Here is a 24,185-nt window from a genome sequence, read left to right as displayed (position 1 = left end):
AGATTTCTAGCCAAAATTCATTATTTTAAAATAGATATTTTTTTCTCGTTTTTTTTTTTGTTTGTTTGTTGGTTGTTGTTTTGTTTTGTTTTTTTTTTGTTTTGTTTTGTTTTCCTTTTCTTTTCTTTTTTTTTTTTAAGTACGGCCTCTTTATCATTACTGTTTAAAATGATAATACAGTAAATGGATTCAAATTAGAGGTATGAACACAGTGGGGACACTTTAAGTCAATACATTGTTTAAAACTATGATTTACTCATAGTATGTAATTATTATTGCGGTGTGTGAAATGAATAGGGTTGAATTATATTCAATCAAAATGAATGTTTTCAAGACGTATCTATAATTGTGTTATTTTAATGACTACATTTCGTACCTACATGTTTCATTTCCGCAATAGATGTTAATTTATGATCATAATATAACGTTATCTATCTGCCCTTTAGTGATTCGTGAGTAATTGTATGTTTCCGATACACCGATAAAACGCCTTTTTACATTTTAGACAGAAATAAAATAAATTTGAATATTATTAGATTAATTAAAATGGCCCTCATTTTGTCATCTTCTTCTTCTTCTAGGTTCCATGCCTGGTCCAGGCTTCGGATACTGCATGAATTATCTCTCTCCATTCCTCCCTGTCTCTTGCCTTTTCAAACAGCTCTTGGATTGTTAGGCTGGTGAAGCCCTTCAGTTGGTCTATGAGTGTTTTTCTTTGTCTCCCCGGGCGCGTTTACCAGGTATTTTTCCACAACTTGCCAGGTATTCATTCTTATCTTTCCTTACTATGTGTCCGAAAAAGGATAGTTGTCGATCCACTATTAAGGGCATTAGTTTCCTTTGTTGGTATGTTTGTTTTAGCACTTCTTCGTTCGTTTTGTGTGCAGTATACGATATTCTCTGCATCCTTCTCAAGCACCACATTTCAAAAGCTTCAATGTTCTTTTGTATTTCTGCATTTGTAGTCCAGCTTTCGCATCCGTATAACAAGATTGGCCACACGTAACACTTCAAGACTCGGAATCTAATCCCGAACGACATCTGTTTGTTTTTTAAAATGTTTCCCAGGTCCATGAAGGCCTGTTTGGCTTGAGCTATTCTTGCTCGTATGTCTCGGTTACATCTTCCATCTGTTGTCACTATTGAACCTAGGTATTTAAAACTTTCTACGTTGGTAAGTTGCTCGCCGTGAATCGTTATATTGCAGGTGTTGTTGTTTTCGGGGTTTTTCTGTATTACCATGCATTCCGTTTTGGTGATATTCACTTTCATTCCCTTGGCTTCACTATCTACTACCACTTTGTCAACTATCTTTTGAAGTTGGATTTCTGATGTTGCAATGAGTACCGTATCGTCTGCGTATCTTATGTTATTTATGTTGTGACCTCCCACTTTTATTCCCTCCATATTATTTATGCCCCTCATGATTGTTTCTTGGTATAGATTAAACAGATCTGGTGAGGCAACACACCCTTGACGGACTCCTTTCTTAATAGGAATGGAATTTCCTGTAGAGTTTCCGATTTTGATAGATGCCTGCTGGGTGTAGTATACTGTTTGCATGAGTCTGAGGTCTTTCTCATCAGCGCCAATGGAGTGCAGTTGTTTTAGTATTTCTTCGTGGCGTACTCTATCAAAAGCTTTTTTGTAGTCGACAACACAGAGGTATAGTGGGGTCTGAACCTGTATAGCTCTTTCACTTAAAAACACGGAGGAGGTATATTGCGTTCCTTGTCCCTCTGTCAGGTTGGAATCCATATTGTTCTTCTGCGATTTCGGGGTTAATCTTATTCCTTAGCCTGTTGATAATTATACGCAACAGTATTTTGTTGATGTGGCTTATTAAACTTATAGTTCTAAAATTTTCGCATCTGACTGCACCTGCTTTCTTTGGTATTGCTATGAAAATAGAGTTACAGAGATCTTCTGGAATTTTCCCAGTATTGTATATATTGTTGAATAATATGTGAAGTTCATCAATTGCTAGATCTCCTAGGCTTTTTAATACCTCTACAGATATTTCATCAGGGCCTGTTGCTTTACCATCCCTCATTCGTTCCATGGCATGTTCAATTTCACTTTTGGTGATGTTTGGTCCGCTTAATGGTTCTTTGAATTTCAGTGGTGGTTCATTTCTATTTGGATCATTGTACAGTTCGCCTATGTATTCTACCCATCGGCTTTCTATATGTTGTTCTTCAAATAGCAGTTCCCCTTGTTTGTTTTGGATACAACTTCCTGCTGCTTTGCTTTTCCTTTTCCCTGATAGTTCTTTTATTCTTTGGTGAGCTTGTTGGGGGTTGGGTTTGTATTCTCTTTCGATTTCGCAGCATTTCCAGTCTAGATAGTTCTCGTGTGCCTCGATGCATTTGGATTTAATGTGGTTGTTCAATGTTTGGTATTCTGCAGACCCTCTGTTGCATTTTCGTCTTTCTTCAAATAGGTTTAGAATTTCATTTGTCATCCATTCCTTTTTGCTGTTTATTTGAGCTATTGGTAAATGCTTTTCTGCAGTTGCTTTGACACACTTTTGGAATATATCAAATTGTTTTTCACATTTTTCGTTATCAGGTTCACTTTGGCTTTGTATCATGAGTGCATTTTCAAATTCTTCTCTCATTTTTGTTTGTATGCCATTGTCTTTGCATAACCTGTAATCCCTCTTTATTCTACCAGCTGTTCTCTGAATAGCTTTAAACTTTATCCTTACTGTACAAACAACTGGGACATGGTCACTGTCTACATCGGCGCCTGGGTAGGTTTTGCAATTTAATATGCCATTTCTGAATCTTGATGATACTGCTATAAAGTCTATCTGGTTCCTTGCTCTGTCCCCTGGTGATTGCCATGTCCAGGTTCTTCTTGGGTGTTGTTGAAACCAGGTGTTTGAAATCATTAATTTATTTGTTCTACACCAATCTGCCCAGATGTTTCCTCGTTCATTTCTGTCTCCGAGTCCATGTGGTCCGATTATGTCACCATCTCTGCCTCTGCCAATCTTAGCATTTAGGTCCCCCATTACCATAAGGACTTCTTGTGATTTACACATTCGTTTTGCTTTGTCTAGTGAATGGTAAAACTCTGTCATATCTGCATCTGTCGCCTCTTCTGTTGGTGCATAAACTTGAATAATATTGGTGTCAACTACAGGTCCTCTTAGCTTAACCAGCAAAACTCTGTCTGAGATTGCTACGTGCCCTTTGTAAAATTTGGTTGATTTTTGGTCTAAGATCATCCCTACTCCTTTTTGGAAAGAGGTTCCACCACTCCATATGATCTTATATGTCATGTTGTTTTCTTGTTTTGACATGGTTCCCTGCTCTTTCCATCTCATCTCTGCCAGGCCAAGAATATTTATTTGGAGCCGTTTCATTTCTTTCAGAATGTTGTTTAGTTTTCCTTTTTGGGCACAGGTCCTGACATTCCATGTCCCAATTTTGGTTTTGTCACATTTGTTAAATTTATTTCGCCTAGTAACTGGCTGACGGTTCGGTGTGACCTGACGAACATCACGCTCCCAACCGAGCGAGGCAGCAGTCTTCCGTGAAAACATGCTCCCCTTTACGCTGTCACCGTTTAACTTTTTGGACTTATTCATGCAGTATTTTGTCATAAAGAAGACCTAAAACTTAAAAGAGGTCTGAGTTAATTTTGTTTGGACCAAGTTCGAGCCGAGAAGATTGATATAATATTATTTATGATACATGGAGGATGAGGAGGTTTATTTTATTGTTGTGATGTTGTTGTTTTTTCTTTTTTGTGTGTTTTGCTTTTATTTTTACTTTTTTGTTTGTTTGTTTGTTTGTTTGTTTTTTGTTTTTGTTTTTTTGTTTGTTTGTTTGGTTGTTTTTTTTGGGGGGGGGTGGATAAAATGTAAATTGTCATTTTACATATTATTTGACAATATTACCAAACCTCTAAATCTAATAATTGGAGAAAAGAACGGTTGCATTTCAATCAATTATATAAATTTTTGGGATTTTTTGTCAAGTCAGGATGCCTTCAGTTTGAACAATGGGCAAACAACTTATAGGAAGAATTCTGAAAAGGTATGTAAATAAATGCAATATAATAATAAAAATAAAAATTCCTTTTATTCATCCTATAGAAGAATTTTTTCTCTAGGACCTATTCCAAGGGGAGACTGGAATAACCGAGGCGTTAGCCGCAGTACAGCGACGCAAATTGAGCTAGGGCAAGGTGACTAGCTCAAGGCCACACAACGCAGCGGTGGGTGATCGAACTCGGTACCTTCCGGGTACCAAGCAAAGACCGTACCGCTGAGCCACGCTGCCCGCCCCCCCCCCTTTCACACCCCCCCCCCCCCCCACACACACACATGTATTAAACATTGCTTATTTATTACTTGACTTCTAGGTAATACATAAATCAATGATCATATATTATAAAAATATCAAGCCTTCTCATTTCGCAAACTCTAGACCCAATTATGTTCCAAATAATATAACTGCATATTCCATCGTTGTCAACAAAGAGGACAGTAACAGATGATGATGATGACGATGATGATAATGATGATGATGATGATGATGATGATGATGATGATGATGATGATGATGATGATGATGATGAAAATAATAATAATAATAATGATAATAACAAAAATAATAATAATATATAATAAATAATAATAATATAATAATAATAATAATAATAATAATAATATTAATAATTATTATTATTATTATTATTATTATTATTATTATTATTATTATTATTATTATTATTATTATTATTATTTTCATCATCATCATCATCATCATCTATTATTATTATTATTATTATTATTTATTTATTATTATTATTATTATTATTATTATTATAGATTTTTTGTTTCTTCCTATCTCGCCTTACCCGCCTCGCCCCGTGTATCGTAATTCAAACCCATAATGGTGTTTAGTTATCAGACCTGCAAATATGGACATCTCGAACAGCATCAAAGACAACAAAACTCGATCCAACAAAATTTGCTTTGAGTGATTTCAATCATTCGAGTCAACAAATTAACTTACACATAACTCTGGTCTTGCGGTGTTGTAGTGTACAGTAACGGCATTACGATGTGGGCTTAAACAAACAAACAAACAAAGACAGAATCAAACCGCTAACTGTAATCTTTCTCTCCAGATGAAAAGTTTAAAATATCGGGATTCAATGATATCGAGTCTTGGGTGATAAGGGTTAAACTGGTAAACAAAACCACAATCACATTGTTATCACCTCTCATAAGAGGAAAATAATAAGATTATGATGTTAGGATATAATAAAATCAATCCCCGGCTGTTAAGGGTTAACCTGAGCACAACAGGTAAGTTCGTTAGTAAGGCATTCGTGTGATGCTAACAGCATTCATCAAATATTGACTCAAATAAACATTTTACCAAGATGAAAGATAGGGTTTGACTGCTATACTACTTACACCGTCTAGATTTAAATAATAGAGACACAAGAATTTAATTCCATTATGTAATAAAATCTCATTACCCATTATTGATTATCTCCCTTTAACTAACTGCTTTACTCTGGAAAAACTTGTATTTAAAATTTTGGCCAGAAAACTTTTCCTTTAAATATCGATCTATTTAAGTGACCCTTATCTTGACAAACATTCTCAAATCTGAGACTTCAAGGAAGACAGCGGAGTCCCAGGTTTGATTGTCTTTGCAAGATTAGGATCATTTATATCGATCGAAATTTTTGAAGTAGAGTTTGCTGGCCAAATTTTTAATTACGAGTTTTTCCAGAGTACGGCAGTTAACTGGTTAAAGCCGCTGGCTTTTTGATCTGTTTTGTTTTTCATGTACTGATTCTGCATGAATCTGTGATCTAAAACTTTAATGTACTGCATGGCATTAAAATATTTCTTTTCTGTATGCCATCCGCGTTTATGAGTAATGCTCACTGAACTGTATTAACCTGACTATAAACGTTCATGGATACACACATTTTTGTGTGTCGGTCCGTTATACTTCCGGATGGCAATGTTGTGAGCTTCTTAGCCAAGCGCATTCTATCTATATTATGTTAACGATGGCTACATTTATCCATACTATAGATAGATCGACGTTGACGTCACTCCGGCCTTTGTTGTTTTCTGCCATCCGCGTTTATGAGTAATTCTCACTAAACTGTATTGACCAGACTATAAACGTTTAAGGTTACACATAGTTTTGTGTGTTAGTCTGTTATACTCCGGATGGCAATATTGTGACCTTCTTCGCTGTCACAGTAAAGGTTGTTCACAATAATCTTATTAAATTTTATTTTATTAAGAACTGAATTCATCTCACTCCAGTTATATATCGGTAGGCTTAGATAAACTTTACCTTCTAATATTAGATCGTCTTTCCTTTTATAGCCTTCCCTCGAATTAATTTCTAATTAGTGAATACTTTTCGTTCTACATTCTGTCACGTAGCCACTTATTATAAAAGCTGATAGGTCTAACATTTGACACTCACTTTCTCTCCACAATCTATGCCGGACGGCCAGTCGCTCTATTCCTATATTATATATTGTAAGATTTTTATCTTTTGGGACTTTGTAGATATTATATCTACACCATTAAGACGCCGGAGCTTTTAACTTTGATTGTATAATCTTCAAGGATCAAACCCAAGCCCGCTGTATTACACTATAACCTCTTACCAATTGCCTGGAAGTGGAATTTTACGAGTCCGATCCTGTTATCAGAGGAATAGATCATCCAAGCCCATCAACTGCCTGGAAACGTAAACTTACGAACCTGAGATATTATCATAAGTTACGTAAAATATTCATATCTCTATTTGTAACTGCCACGATCACTGTTTATCTCTTTTAATTAAATTTCATCATTATTTTTATTTCATTGTAAACAAATCGTTAATTGTTTTTCATTTATAGTAACTAGTAAATTCTGGGGCCTCATTCTACATATATCTTTATGCATAGTCGAGTAGCTCTTTACTCACTTGAGACTATGACATTTTGGAGGGGACACATATAAAGAATTGAATTTATTTAGTTACTTATATCTATTTCATCTAACTTTAAAGTTTAAATTGTAAAACTCTTAATTGCCCCACTTGATCATATTTTAATTGAACTCCCTATTTACAGGATTAATTTTTTTTTCTTTTTCATTTCTTCATTTAAATGGAATAGCAATTTATCCATTCATTCTTTCATTCAAATTGAATAGCATTTTATTGATTCATTCCTTCATTCATTTATTCATTTATAAATTATTCATTCATTCATTGCTCATTCATTTATTCATTCATTCATTCATTCATTCATTCATCCATTCATTCGTTTATTCACTCATTTATCCAATCATTCATACATTTATTCCTCCCTTCATTCTTTCATTCATACATTATCCATTCATTCATTCATCTATTCACTCAGTTTTTCATTCATTCATTCATTCCTTGTCCACTTTGTTATTATATCACTCTTTTCATTTTGTTGTTTGCCTCATTCATGAATTGTTTTCAATAGGTTTACATTCCATAACGATTCATTCACCTGTCATCCAATCACTCAGTGTTGTGAACACATTTTGTAACTATTGTAAATCTTACGATATTTTATTGTTTTGTATTTCAGACATCACTGTTAAACACTCTTCAATGCCTAATTACAATTGTTGAACAACCATTGAACAAGAGAGAGGTCCCAGCCACGAACTGAGTTGGTAAATATATCCTTCATTATTCTCTTTTACATGAGTTGGGCATCACATAGTAACTATAGACATCGTGATTTGTTTTGCATAGTGATTTGTTTTAAATGCATTTTTGGCATATTACTGTTACCGAAAACCACTTATATATTATGTTCTGAAAAGTGAGTCTTTAAAAACTAAATAATAATAAAAGGAGTCTACTAGCCGTCGTGTTATATTTAGTGATAGATAACTTGGGATTATTTTGGCATCCTATTATTGTTATCACACTCTAGTACATTAGCGTCATTGCGAATAATTGTACACAAACTAACGACGAGTCACACACATTGGTGATACATTTTTCGTAGTAACATAGTTTAGAGTACACGCGATTGACACATTGTTATTGACACAAGTCATAATAACTCCGCATTGTATTGACACATTGCTTTATAAGATATAACGATAAAAGGCATCAAATTCAACATACATAATAAGTTGAAATAAGAGAGAGAGATTTCTAAAAATAGAACAGTTCATTCCAGTAAGTGTAAATAAATAAAACAGTCAGTAACAGTATCCTGTCAATAAATATATAAAATATCGTAACTAATTTATTGCAACATGGAAGCATATAAAAGATACTTAAGTCTCGCAAAGGACTTAGAAATACCCCAGGAAAGAATATTTTCATGGTGCGAAGAGAAAGTAAAAGAAGAAAAAGAACATGAAGAAAGAATTCGTAGAGAAGAAAATGAAGAAAGAATTCGTAAAGAAGAAAAAGAACACGAAGAAAGAATTCGTAGAGAAGAAAATGAAGAAAGAATTCGTAAAGAAGAAAAAGAACACGAAGAAAGAATTCGTAGAGAAGAAAATGAAGAAAGAATTCGTAGAGAAGAAAAAGAACACGAAGAAAGAATTCGTAGAGAAGAAAAAGAACACGAAGAAAGAATACGTAGAGAAGAACGAGAAGAAAGAGTCCAAGAAAGGGAACTAAAAAGACAAATAGCTTTAGCAGAAGAAGAAACCAAAAGGACCCAAATGATGCTGGAAATTGAAAAAACAAAAACCGGTCATGAAAGAAAACATAATAATAGTGATGAATTTTTCGTGAAACTTCCACGCATGCCAACATACGATGAACGCTCAGACTGTTTAGAATCCTTCTTACACCGATTCGAAGTTCAGGCTAAAGGTTATCGTTGGCCAGAAAGCAAATGGGCCACAGCCTTGATTAACTGCTTATCTGGAGAACCGCTAAAAGTTTTCTATACCTTAACAACTGAAGATGCAGATGATTATGGTAAAATTAAAGACGCTCTACTAAAAAGATTTAGATTAACAGAAGATGGTTACCAGGAAAGGTTTCACACTGCAAAACCGGAAAGTGGAGAAGACTTTAATACATTCGTGAACCGAATTACTCAATTTCTAAATCGGTGGCTTGAGTTGGCAAACGTAAAACAAGACGACTTTGCAGGCCTTTACTATCTCACGCTGAAGAATCGAATCTATCAAGCTTGCAACCCAGATTTAGTCGCATTCTTTAAAGAGAGAAAGCCAGAAAACTTGGACAAATTAAAAATCTACGCAGAAAACTTTAACAGCGCACATCCATTGACACCCCTTAGCAGAACATTGAAGGAACCATACTACGCTGCTGCTGCTCAGAGTCCAGGTACACCTAAAGTTCAATACTCAAATAGAACGAGCCGATCAATCACTCGGAACACGCAAGTGAAACAAGATGATCATAGTAACAAACCATGGAACAAACAGTTCAATAGAGACCATAGCCGATCCTATCAAAACAAAACAAGAAATAGCACTTACAATAATACTGAGTATAAGAAAACCAACAAACCTATAATTAAATGTCAATATTGTGGAATGAAAGGCCACACAGCAGACAAATGTTACAAAATCGTGAGATATCCAAAAGAAACTGCAAATGCATCACTCCAAACAGGTGTAAACAATCAGACACGAGTAATGTCAGGAGAAAATATAAATGTGCATTGCGTGAAAGGTATGTCACTTTTAACACAAACTCACAAATCAGGATCGCTATTTTTTTGTGAAGGCAAAGCTAATGGAACTGATTGCAAAATATTGAGAGACACAGGATGCAGTACAGTAGGAATAAAAGCATCTTTGATCAATGACGAAGACAAAACTGGAAAAACGGTACAATGCATCACATTCAGTGGCACAGTCGAAACCTTTGAAACAGCTAATGTGTACATAGAAATCCCATACTATACAGGAATAGTGGAATGCTGTATACTTCCCAACCCCGTCGCTGATGTTATTGTTGGCAATATAAAAGGTCTTAAAGACAACCCAACAGATGTAAAAGAATGGTCATTAACCCAAGAAACAGCTTGTCAAGCAGAAACAAGAAAGATGACTAAGACAACAGAGAAGCCAATGACTATTTCTCTTGAACCACAACAATTTGACAGGAACACGTTCATAGAAGAACAGAAAAAGGACCCGACTTTAACTTCATATTTCAATATCGCAAACAAAGGGACGAAATCAAAAGTTGAATACATCATTGAAAAAGATATTCTGTTCAGGTTACATAGGAAAAGAAACAAAATAGCTAAGCAACTGGTCACGCCGAGTATTTACAGAAACAAAATCCTTGGAATAGCGCACGATTCAATAACTTCTGGACATCTTGGGAGCTCTTCCACATTGAAGAGAATATCCGAGAATTTCACATGGCCTGGAATTACTAAAGACGTCCGAGAATATGTGAAATCTTGTGACACATGCCAAAGAAGAGTCGCAAAAGGCAGAATACCGAGATTGCCATTAGAGACAACCCCAGTTATTGAAAAAGTTTTTCAAAAAGTTGCAATTGACATTATAGGCCCTTTAACAAAATCAGATAGAAACCATACACACATACTAACACTAGTCGATTACGCAACCGGGTGGCCAGAAGCGATAGCATTGAAATCAACTACATCGGATCACAAAGCTGAAGCATTGATGACAATTTTTACTAGAATAGGCATACCAAATGAGATACTGTCGGACAATGGACCCCAATTTACATCACATATGATGCATGAAACCATGAAACTCATGGGAATCCAACACTCATTCACAACTCCCTACCACCCCCAAGCAAATGGTCTTTGTGAAAGATTTAATGGCACTCTAAAGAATATGTTAAGAAAAGTGTCAGCAGAAAAACCAGATGATTGGGACAGATACTTACCAGCAATCCTATTTGCATATAGAGAAATAGGCCTACCCCAAGAATCTACAGGCTACTCCCCATTTGAGTTGATGTATGGACGATCACCTCGCGGCCCGATCAATATAGTAGCCGACATTTGTAAAGGGAATGAGGAGGACAATAACGAAATTATGTTTGCTTACGAATATGTAAGAAACCTGAAAGACAGAATAGAGGACACATGTAAGCTAGCACAGGAATCCGTCACTAAAAAAGCAGAGAAATACAAGGAATACTCCGATAGAAAAAGCAAATCAAGAAAATTTGAGATTGGTGACAAAGTACTAATACTCTTACCCGATGACTCGAGTAAACTTTTAGCTACATGGAAAGGACCATTCAAAATAACAGCAGTAAAATCTAATGTTAATTACGAGATTAAAATTAACAACACAACAAAGACATTCCATGCAAATATGCTAAAAATATTTTGATAGAGACACAGTGTCGCAACCTATGTTTACTAATATCGAAGCTTCAAATGCAGGATCAATCATACCGTTGGTCATGGGACACAGACACCCGAGACAGAAAAACAAACAAAAATCGCACAATTGCAACCACCTAAGACAAAAAAAGAAGTACGCAAAATACTTGGGCTCCTAAATTTTTACAGGAAATACATTTACAACTTCGCGCACATCGCGACACCGCTAACAAATCTGACAAAGAATGGGTCACCGAACAAAATTGTTTGGACAGAAGCGTGTCAGAATAGCTTTAACCAATTAAAGGCATTACTCTGTTCAGAACCAATTCTTAAATTACCCGACATATCAAAAGAATTTGTTGTAAGAACTGACGCGTCTGATAAGGGCATCGCAGGTGTACTATTACAGGAACATGAGGGAACTCTAATGCCTTGCTTATATGCAAGCAGAAAATTATTGGACAGAGAATCACGATACTCTGTAATAGAGCGTGAAGGACTGGCCATCGTCTTTGCTTTAAAGACATTCAGCAGATATCTACTGCTAAAAGAGTTTGTGGTCGAAACGGACCATAAACCACTCACGTACATAAGAAATAACAAAATGAATAATAGTAGAGTACTAAGGTGGAGTCTATTTTTGCAAAATTACACTTTCAGTATCTCTCACATACCAGGTTGTGAAAATATTCACGCCGACCTACTTTCTCGATTAGTGTAATGACGTGAGAAGGGTATAACTTAACCTCCCATGCATACTGTTAGTTACCTCGCAAATTATGCCAAATCAGAACGCATAAATTCGATAATTTTATTTGTAAACATGATGACCCAACTTAATGTAACATTGAGTATTGTTTGGATATATATACCATACCCATTCATGATTTGGGAAATCTTCTCTTTATCTATTATTGTTATGAATTTTCACTCATTTATGATTAATAATTGAAATGTCAATATTCCATTTACATTTTCATTCATTTCATTCAGTAAATTACCTTCATATCATCGACTTAAACCATGCTTCATTGCCATCACTATTGTTTATCACAATGATTTGTAATCACATTGCCATCATGTTGTTCATCACAATGATTTGTAATCACAATCTTTCATTGTTATTGTCACCCATTCATATACCTACGTTAATATAAACATTTCCATGTCTAGTTAATAAATAATTTAATTGTAGCACAAATCATAACAATGGATTAATGCTAGAGTATCATGATAGTAAATTTACTTCCGTTTGTAAAATCTATCTTTCCCATAATGGTTAAAGAGTATATTTTAAACGTGGGTGGGGGGTGTCACAGTAAAGGTTGTTCACAATAATCTTATTAAATTTTATTTTATTAAGAACTGAATTCATCTCACTCCAGTTATATATCGGTAGGCTTAGATAAACTTTACCTTCTAATATTAGATCGTCTTTCCTTTTATAGCCTTCCCTCGAATTAATTTCTAATTAGTGAATACTTTTCGTTCTACATTCTGTCACGTAGCCACTTATTATAAAAGCTGATAGGTCTAACATTTGACACTCACTTTCTCTCCACAATCTATGCCGGACGGCCAGTCGCTCTATTCCTATATATATATTGTAAGATTTTTATCTTTTGGGACTTTGTAGATATTATATCTACACCATTAAGACGCCGGAGCTTTTAACTTTGATTGTATAATCTTCAAGGATCAAACCCAAGCCCGCTGTACTACACTATAACCTCTTACCAATTGCCTGGAAGTGGAATTTTACGAGTCCGATCCTGTTATCAGAGGAATAGATCATCCAAGCCCATCAACTGCCTGGAAACGTAAACTTACGAACCTGAGATATTATCATAAGTTACGTAAAATATTCATATCTCTATTTGTAACTGCCACGATCACTGTTTATCTCTTTTAATTAAATTTCATCATTATTTTTATTTCATTGTAAACAAATCGTTAATTGTTTTTCATTTATAGTAACTAGTAAATTCTGGGGCCTCATTCTACATATATCTTTATGCATAGTCGAGTAGCTCTTTACTCACTTGAGACTATGACATTCGCCAAGCGCATACTGTCTATAGATAGAATAAAGTTGACGTCACTTGGGTCTTTGATATTGTTTTTTGCCATCCACGTTTATGAGTAATTCTCACTAAACTGTATTAACCAGACTATAAACGATCATGGTTACATACAGTTTTGTGTGTTGACCAGTTTTACTTCCGGATGGCAACCGGAAGTATAACGGGCCAACGGTAACGTGTATGTTTTGACAGTCCCGAGGTAACGTGGATGTTTTGAAAGTCCAGATGTAACATAAAAATTCATTGTTTTGACAGTCCAGAGGTTATTAAAAAAACCCAAAAAAACTTGAGCTTTCATATAGCGCAAATTCAACTAAATATGCTCAATGCGCTTTACAAATAATAAAAAATAATACATAGAAATTTGACAGTAACACGCACGCTGGTGAATGCATTACTAGTGGCTTTATAGAAGGGTTCATATCTCTGACTTCCCTGAAACAGTAATGTGCATGCTTTGACAATCCAGCGATAACATTCATGTTTTGACAGTTCAGGAGTAATCTTCATGTTTTGACATCCCAGAGGGAACATGAATGTTTTGACAGTCCATGGGGCAATCTTCATGTTTTGACACCCCAGCGGTAACATGCATGCTTTGACAGCCCAGAGGTAACATGCTTGTTTTACAGACTAAAGGTAACAGTCATATTTTGACAGTCCAAATATAACATTCATGTTTTGACAGTCCAGAGGCAACATACATGTTTTGACAGTCTTAGTCTTGATGTAATATGCATGTTGTTTTTGTTTTTGTTTTTTTTTTACAGTCTAGAGGTTACATACATATTTTTACAGTCATGAGGTAACAGTCATATTTTGACAGTCCAGATACAACATTCATATCTTGACAGTCTAGAGCCAACATGCATATTTTGAGAGTACAGAGGTAACACCCACGCTGGTGAATGCATTACTAGTGACATTGTAGAAGAGCTTACATCTCTCACTTCCCTGATACAGTGACACGGCTTTTCAAACAATTGGGTGTTTTATTATTGCACGCTCGACCGACTTTCATTTACAAATTAAATTAAAATCATGATTTAGTTTAATGCCCCCCCCCCCTCCCCCGCTCTCTCTCTCTCGGATGGATTTGCTAATTTCAAAACCATTGCATTCTGAGGCGTAGCTGGTTCCATTTATATGCCATTGAATGATATTCCAATATTCCTCTCCCCCCACCCAGCCTCCTTTTCAGAAATTCCACTCTAACGCACATCAGGTGAATTTTTCATTTGTGTGTTGATAGATTAGAGTTTTGCATATTTATAATTCAGCATGACCGCGTTTGTCGTCATCAGACATTGGCAACAACCAAAAAAAAAAACAAAAAAACTACATAATACAAGGGTACAATGGAGGGAAGCAGACGTTTGTAAGGGTTTTACGCACCTGCGACACATTCAGGTCATTTATCAACGCCAGTAAAAGGGAGGAAACTCAGAAAACAGATATAGGGGCATATGTTGTTTGTTTTTAAGGGTTTTACGGCGCTTGCGACATTTAGGTCAATTCAACGCCAGTAAAAAAGTAGAAAATGGGATAGTCAAAAAAAGTTACAGATTTACAATTGAAAGCACACGATCCGAGAAAAGGGAAGGGGAAGGGTTCAAATAGGGAACAGATGTAGATTCCAAGAACGTCACTATCAGTGTGCTTAGTTTGAGATCACCTAAAAGTCTCATCCAGGCACAGACACAAGTCCCCACTAAGAATATTACACTCAAATGTTTAAAAAACAATTATTATAACCAAAAACGTAACTGTACATAACAGAGAGATGATTTTTATGGGGGGAAAAATATCATCTCCAAAAACTATAACTATACTTGACTGTTTCCCTCCCAGCCAAGGACTTGGCCTAAGACAAAACTAAGCAATCCCATTCCAAGACAAAGACATAAAGCAACTCAGAGAACATATATAAGAGGATAGAAGACACTGCACGTGACCAATTCTAGAATAACAATTAAAGCACACAAGAAGAAGTAACACAAAAGGGAATTGGTTCAAATAGGGAACAGAAGTAGATTTCAAGAGCATCACTGCACTTAATTTGAGATAACCTAAGTCTCATCTAAACATCAGCTTGTCGCTAAATCAGGACAATAACACTCAATTAAACTCTTGTCCCCCCCCCCCCCCCCCCCCACCGCCCCCAACAAAGAACTCTCAAAGACTAAAGCTAGGAAGAAAATATGTTTTTTGAGATTTTTTGTAAATAAAATAAATGATCAAATATATAGAAAAAAAATTAAAAGGGTTTTGTCATCACACCCCCTCTGGTTATAATGGTCTTGGTGTTGTTGAGGTTTTAATCATTGTCCTTCCAAGTATCGCCCTCGCTCAGTGGTCGACGGGGCAGCCGAGAACAAATGCTTACATCGTGCAGCAACTGTCAGACGTTGGCTGGATAACAAGTTCCCTTTACAAGGTGACATACGTTTGTATGGAGTCTGTAGGGTGTCAGGCAGGGTTGCTAGTTTGGCCTCCTGGTGGCCAAATTTGAGAAATTTGGCCTTTTCCCAACCCATTTGGCCTCCCAAAATTTGGTTTGGCTACTTGGCCTCCTGTGACTTACTTTTTGGCCTCCTCTAACTTTCCCCATTATATCGTTTTACTTTGGTACCGGTAAAACTTATTTTATTTGGCTTCCGGAAAGCCTCACCGGCAATCTAAATTTCTAAATGCAACATGTGCTATCACCAGAGATTGCATTTGCTAATGCTTCTAAATATAGAATATCTGCTTTTACGCAATCGCGTGGGTGCAAGGTTGCGTGGGTGGGATGAGCATCTGTCGAGACAACAAGAAGGTTAGTATTAGGTCAAGGTCTATACAAAGACAAGACCGAAAATTGGACGATGACGATGACGTTATGATGCCACCACCAATCAAATCTCTAGTCTGTCGTCACCACCGAATCTTTTTGATCGGTGTTGTCTTTTGCTGAAGTAGATCTAGATAAGTATAGATCTAGAATCTAGTTTAGATTTCGATCAACACTGCATATTAAATGGATTTCACTGTTTTATTTCGGCGGAATATCTAATCTAGATTATTCGTGGATGATATTAAGACTTTATTTTGTGATGTGGTTAAGAATTGATTCGAATGCCCTCAGTCAATTTGCTCTTGATTTGTTGTGACTTCACCATGTGCGTGTGACTTAATCAGTGGTTCTGTATGCCAGGCTTATAAAAGAAATGCTACAGGACAAGATCAATCGATTATTGTTTGAATTTGTTACACCTGTGGTACACGAGTTCGAACGAGTAAATGCCATGTTTCAGACAAGTTCTGCGGACCCCCATACCCTCATGATGGAGATAGACATGTTTTATAAAAGCTTGAAACGACGCCTGTACAATGAAGATGGCAGTAAAAAAACTGTAGAGGAGAGTGACCTGGGCTGTAAATTTGAAACATCGTGTGAAGATTACATAGAAAATGTTGAGCAACAGCAGATTGACATCGAAAAGCAGAAAATCGTAAACACAAAAATACGTTGTCACAACATGCTCGAAGCAGCTTTGCAACAGGTTGAAAAGAGACTGCCTCCTTCCATGAATATTTTTGCGGGATTGAGCTATTTGAGTCCAAAGATCATCTTAAGCCAAACCGACAGAGTGAAATTTAAGGATCTTCCATTCCAACATTTAATGGGCGATGTAAACTTGCTCGAGCAGCAATACCGCAAAATCATCTTCAAGGACTGGAATGATGAGCCAGTATTCAAGGACGGATTGCCAACAGCAGACACTGTTAAATTCTGGGAAGGAGTGATCAAAGCAAATGGATTCCAGGAACTCGCAGTTTATGCGTTGGATTGCCTTATCACACCAATCAGCAATGCAAGCATCGAGAGAGTATTCTCAGTAGTGAATGCCACCAAAACCAAACCCAGGAATAGGCTCAATGTACACTCTTTGGACTCGATTATCCGCGTAAAGGCCATCTATTTTTCAAAAAGCAATGTTGTGTGGATTTCCAAGTTACGAAAGAAATGATTGATTTGTTTACAGCTGCCATGTACAACCAGAACGAAGAGTGTTCTTCGGGATCGAGCACATTTACTGGTAGTAGTGAAGAAAATTCAGAGGCCGCAATAATGGATTCTTGGTTCGTTGAAACGAGCCTGTTGAATTCATTTTAATTTGTAAAAAGGTTACTTTTGTTGAGGAGTTCTCCAGGTGTGTAGACCTCTAGAATGAACTTTTATTTCCATCGTGATAATTCGGTTGTATGTGACATTTTCTCTGAGTCTCAAGTCAATTATTCGTTATTTTTTCGTTGCGCTGATGACAACTTAGGAATGTGACCTATGATGTTGTTTAAGTTTAAAAGGAACAATTCAACGATATCAACAAATGTACAGAATCTAGTGACAAATTGCAATGGTGAAATGGTGTTTTGATTAAGGTGAGTACAGCGAGTCTTCCTTTAAATTAATTTTCTTTTTTCTTCTTTAAAAATGGGGGAAATAAATTGTTTAACAAATCTAAAGAGTTTTCGCGAGGCTAAGGAGGGTTTGGTGGTATTTGGCCTCCTGTCGAGGAATCTGGCCTCCTGCTGTAGCTAGTTTGGCCTCTTACTCAAAAATGATCTGGCAACCCTGGTGTCAGGAGGGGATATAGATAATATGCGCTTGACTAAGAAGCTCACAACATTGCAATCGGGAAATATAACGGACCAACACACAAAAGTATGTATAACCTTGAACGTTTATAGTCTGGTTAATACAGTTGAGTGAGAATTACTCATAAACGCGGATGGCAAAAAAAATATTTAAAAAATAAACAATAACAAAGACCTGAGTGACGTCAACTTCATTTTATCTATAAGGACAGAAAAATATGTGCACACGTTAACGCAGTTTTACTGCGCCTGCAACACGTTTAGGTCATATAAGAGCCAGTAAAAATGAAGAATATGGGATAGTAAAAAGTTGTAGAATTACAATTAAAGTACACCCAAGAAAAAGTAAGACAACGGGGAATTGGTTAAAATAGGGAATAGATGTAGATTCCAAGAGCACACTATCAATGTACTTAGTCTCATCCCCACTAAGATAAATACACTCAAATATATAGGATAATATATCATATATAATATGTCAACAAAACAGTACAGAGTATATAAGAAAGATGATTTACTAGACAAAAAAATATCATCTCCCAAACCTCCAATTATACATTTGACTGTTTCCCTCCCAGCTAATGTATCCGGCCAGGGCCAGGACAAAACCAAGTAATCTCATTCCAAGACAAAAAGCATATTTGAAAATAGATATAGGGGGACAGAAGACAGTATGTACCTCACTAACAACTATGGGAGGTCAGGAACCTCACCCAGGGGTCCCCACTAAGAGGAATACACTCAAATATTTATAAACCATATATTACAATACAGTGCAGAACAGAGATAATTTACAAGCCAAAAAATATCATCTCCCGAAACTCTAACTATACATTTGACTGTTTCCCTCCCAGCTAGGGTTTCTGGCCATGGCCAGGACAAAACCAAGTAATCTCGTTCCAAGACAAAGTCAGAAAGCATGTTGGAAAACAGATGAAGACACAGTAAGAGCCTCTCTGTCCACTATGGGAGGTCAGGAACCCCGGCCCGGGATGGGAGACAGAGGAGAAAGATGAAACCATCGGTTATACGTTCACTGAGAGTGACAAATGTTCACCAGACGCCAGGACTAAAAGTGAATTGTTTTCACTTGTGATAAGGAGTGGGTCAAGTTCATGACAGATCCCACTAAAAGGAATACACTCAAATGTTTACAAGACATGTTCAAAACAAAAGATATAACTATGAATACATAACAGAGAGATGATTAACAAGGGAAAAAAATCACATCCCGAAACTAACGCTATACATTTGACTATTTCCCTCTCGGCCAAGAACTCCGGTAAGGGCCAGGACAAAACCAAACAATCCAAGACAAAGACAGAAAGCAACTCAGAAAACAGATATAGGGGGGAAAGTAGATACAATAAGTGACCTCATACCCACCATGAAAGTTCAAAGGACCCCACCCAGAAACCAGATATAGGGAGATATTATTTTTCTATTATTTTTTTTAAAAGCGTATTACGGCGGTTGCCACACATGCAGGTCATATCAGCGCCAGTAAAAAGGAAGTAAATTTGATAGTAAAAACATTCTAGATGTACAATTACACGGACTTGAGGAAAAAGTAAGACAAAGGGGAATGGTTCAAATAGGGAACAGAAGTAGATTCCAAGAACATACTATCAGCACAAGACCCCACTAAGAGGAACACACTCAAATGTTTACAAATCATATTTTAAAAATAAAAAAATACTAGTACAAAACAAGGAAAAATATATCATCTCCCAAAACTATAACTATACATTCGACTGTTTTCCTCCCAGCCAAGGTCTCTGGTCAGAGTCAGGACAAAATTAAGTAATCTCATTCCAAGACAAAGATAGAAAGCAATTGGAAAACAGGTATAGGTGGTGATAGAAGACACAGCAAGTGACTACCTGCCCACCATAAGAGGGCAACACATTGAGATTTTTGCCGGTGACGACCTGGGGACAGGCATGGTAAAAGCAAATCGTAGCGAAATCCCCAGGATATATGTCAATCCAGAATATAGCCGAGAGTAACATGGAAAGGAAAATAGACGGGGAAGGGGGGGGGGGGGGGGGGGGGGGGCGTAGAAGACGACACAGCAATAGTGACCTCTCTGCCCATCATGGGAGGTCAGAAGGCAACATCATTTGTAAAATCTATTTTACGACTGTACCGCGACATTAAAATAAAAAAAGAAAATTGAAAATGCTTTTCAAGATACCTTTTCATAATTTTAATAATATCTAGTTTAATGTATAATGGACGATATAAATTCAAATCTCAATGGCGAATAATGTAAATATAATGTCAATACATATCACAAAATAATCTGGAGTAAATAATGTTTTGTAAGCGAAGTCCAGTTAAAATCTTAAGACATTTTTAGGTCATAACTGAAAAGAAGAAGAAGAAAAAGAAGAAGAAGAAGAAGAAGAAGAAGAAGAAGAAGAAGAAGAAGAAGAAGAAGAAGAAGAAGAAGAAGAAGAAGAAGAAGAAGAGGAGGAGGAAGAGGAGGAGGAGGAGGAGGAGGAGGAGCAGGAGGAGGAAATCATATCCCAAAATTATAACTATACATTCGACTTTAACCCTCCCAGTCCCAGCAAAGGACTCCGGCCAGGGTTAGAACAAAACCAAGTAATCTCATTCCAAGACAAAGACAGAAAGCAATTGGAAAACAGACACAGGGTGATAGAAGACACAGCAAGTAACTCCCTGTCCACTATGGGAGGTCGGGATCCCCACCCAGACCTATAAGTCTCATCCGTCAACAAGCACTAGTCCAACAAAGAGGAATACACTCAAATGCTTACATTGTACATTCAAAATAACAAATTTAATAATACGTAATAGAGAGATGATTTACAAGGAAAAAAATATCATCTCCCACAACAATAACTATGCATTTGACTGTTTCCCTCCCAGCCATGACTCCGGCCTGGGCCAGGACACAACCAAGTAATCTCATTCCAAGACAAAGACAGAAAGCATGTTGGAAAACAGATTATAATGGATAGAAGACACAGTAAGTACCTCCATACCCGCAATGGGAGGTCTCGAAACCCCACGAGTGTTCTGTTGACAAAACCCAGAAATGTGTACAGTATACCATCAGTCTTTGTAAATGACATTGTAGCTTCTATTCCATATAGTTATTGCAATGAAATAAAGTAAATCCAGTTTGAATAGGAAAATTACAATGCGAGTAATATCAATTTCATATAACAATGTGTATTCTTATTAATTCAAATACTGCTATTTTGATCTCAAAAGGAAGATGCATAAATAATGAAGTATTACAAGCTTAGCAATAATAAAAAACATTTAAAAATAAGCCACTACATAAATAAATTATATATATATATATATATATATATATATATATATATATATATATATATATATATATATATATATATATATATATATATATATATTAGAGCTTTACGGACCTTGTAGCACTTCCACAATAAGATAAATAAATTGCTTGTTTACAACACTTGGGATACTTGTAGGTTATTTCAGCACTAGAAAAATAAAAAGTGATAGGGGTAAAGTAAAGGCATGAAAGAAAAAGTAAGACATATGTTTGTTCATTTGTTTTTAAGGGTTTTAGGACGCTTGAAAAACATTTAGGTAATATCAGCGCCAGTAAAAAGGAAGAAAATGGGATAGTAAAAACTTCTACAATTACAATTAAAGAATTCAAAACTAAGTAAGACAAAAGTGGGATTAGTTCAAATACTGAAGAGATGTAGATTCCAAAGCACACCATCAGCGTTCTTAGTTTGAGATCACCTAAATGTCTCATCCAGACACAAGCCCGATATGGGAGGTCAGGAACCTCACCAGCCTGCCTATTATGGGACATTGGCTTAAGCACACGAACAAACACACAAACAACAAAAACCAGATGCTTATCTTGCTTCTCATACCAGCTACTAAAATCAAAACAGATAGGTTTTATGCGAAAATGTTAAAATTGACAAAGATTCTTCTTTTTCACTAATGCTCTGTAGTGAGGCATTCCACACGAAAAGGATCTCATTCTAGCTTTTGTGCCTATTTAAGGGATAACAAGTTCGGTGAAATCACTAGCCGAAAGTTAGGGATGTTGTTTTTTTGTTTTGTTTTTAAGGGTTTTGCGCTCTTGCAACACTTTTAGGTTATATCAGCGCCAGTGAAAAGGAAGAAAATGGGATAGTAAAAAGTTCTAGAATTACAATTAAAGCACCCAAGAAAAATTAAGACATATAGGGATCAGATGTAGATTCCAAGAGCATACCACCAATGTAATTAGTTTGAGATCACCTATAAGTCTTATCGGGACACAAACACAAAATCCAACAAAGAGGAATACACTCAAATGCTTACATTATACATTCAAAATAACAAACATAATACATAACAGAGAGATGATTTACAAGGAAAAAAATATCATCTCCCAAAACAATAACTATGCATTTGACTGTTTCCCTCCCAGCTAGGACTCCAGCCAGGGCAAGGGCAAAACCAAGTAATCTCATTCCAAGACAAAGACAGAAAGCATGTTGAAAAACAGATATAACGGGATAGAAGACACAGATTGTACCCCCCTGCCCACTATGGAAGGTCAGGAACCCCACCCAGAAAATTAGGGATGGGTTTTGAATATTTTCAATTAGTTCTGAAAGTAGAGATGGGAAGTACCTTCAAGGCAACGATAAACTCAAAAGCAGGTTTTCAATTTAATCCTTTTCTCAACAGGTATATAAATATTCAGAAAAAAGTGTAGGGCAGGCACTTATCTATCAATAATAACAAGGAGAAAAGGGAATGGAAAAGAAGTACCAGATGAAAACCTAGAATAAAAATATCACAACATCAGTAAGCCAAACAAGGGACCCAACTGACATATGGCTGGGTAGCTCAGTTGGTAGAGCAGTCGCTTCAAACGCAAAAGGATCCCGGGTGAAGTCAATAAAAAGTTTCTGATCACCTCTTCACCCTGCTTTGAGTTGGGCAACTGGGTCTGTTAGATCTGGTGAAAAGTACTTTGCAATGGACTAGCACCCTATCCAAAGGGTAGCAATCAAGTGTTATTGTCAACTTCTGCTATAGAAACCAGAATAAGCTCCAGCATTCACGGGCCTTATGGGTCCGAATGACTATTTTCTTTTTTTTATATATATATTTCAGTGCTAGTGTATTCGTTTGATGACCTCTCTTTCATAGCCAATTGGTGGGTGTCATATCTTTAGCCACATTCTCTCAAATATTCAAGTTTAAAATGAGTACCTGGTGGCTAATGAAGTGGTCTCTGTCAGGAAAAAAAACCCCAAAAAACTCCTTGTCTTACCTTACATCATGTTGTTTGTTTGTTTTTAAGGGTTTTACGGCGCTTGCAACATATTAAGGTCATATCAGCGCCAGTAAAAAGGAAGAAATTGGGAAAGTAAAAAAGAGATGATTTACAAGGAAAAAAAATATCACCTCCCAAAACTAACTATACATTTGACTGTTTCCCTCTCAGTCAGGGTATCCGGCCAGGACAAAACCAAGTAATCTCATACCAAGACAAAGACAGAAAGCAAGTTGGAAACAAATATAGTGGGATAGAAGACACAGTAAGTGCCTCCCTGCCCATTATGGGAGGTCAGGAACCCCACCCAGTTACCTTACATGTTAAATGTTGGGGGTCAGGTGGTAGAGCACTCGCTTCACATGCAAAGGGATTTAGATCGATCCCGGGTGCAGTCGAGATGTTTTCTGACTTGCTGTCCACCCAGCAGTGATTGGGCAGCTGGGTCTGTTAGTTCTGGTGGAAATTACTGTATGATAGAATAGCGTCCTACCCAAAGGATAGCAGGCAATTGCTATTGTCCATTTGACGCTATAGAAACCGGGATGAACTCCGGCTCCATGGGCCTCATGGCTCTGGAGGACTACTTAAACATGTTAAATATTGATGTTGAATTTGTATTCAAGGGTTTTACGGCGCTTGCAACATATTAAGGTGATATCAGCGCATACATTATACATTCAAAATAACAGATATAACAATACATTACAGAGAGATGATTTACAAGGAAAAAAATATCATCTCCCAAAATAATAACTATGCATTTAACTGTTTCTCTCCCAGCC

General features: G+C 36.5%; 1 protein-coding gene and 1 long non-coding RNA gene across 2 annotated transcripts in view; one reads left to right on the top strand and one right to left on the bottom strand.

The window, feature by feature from the left end:
- Window positions 1-12,634, bottom strand: part of LOC144970656 (uncharacterized) — a 57,066-nt gene extending 44,432 nt beyond the window's left edge. The window contains exon 1 of the mRNA XM_078910501.1: window positions 12,363-12,634. The gene's annotated coding sequence lies outside the window, so the exon portion shown is untranslated. The remainder of the gene's footprint in view (window positions 1-12,362) is intronic.
- Window positions 12,635-13,854: 1,220 nt separating this feature from the next.
- Window positions 13,855-24,185, top strand: part of LOC144970659 (uncharacterized) — an 18,941-nt gene continuing 8,610 nt past the window's right edge. Inside the window, exon 1 of the long non-coding RNA XR_013645011.1 lies at window positions 13,855-14,084. This is a non-coding gene — a long non-coding RNA (uncharacterized LOC144970659). The remainder of the gene's footprint in view (window positions 14,085-24,185) is intronic.

Source organism: Berghia stephanieae, chromosome 4 (assembly GCF_034508935.2).
Source record: "Berghia stephanieae isolate SIO BIC M18660-M18661 chromosome 4, UCSD_Bste_1.3, whole genome shotgun sequence".
NCBI lineage: Eukaryota > Metazoa > Mollusca > Gastropoda > Nudibranchia > Aeolidiidae > Berghia > Berghia stephanieae.
This window is presented reverse-complemented; position numbering and strand designations above follow the sequence as displayed.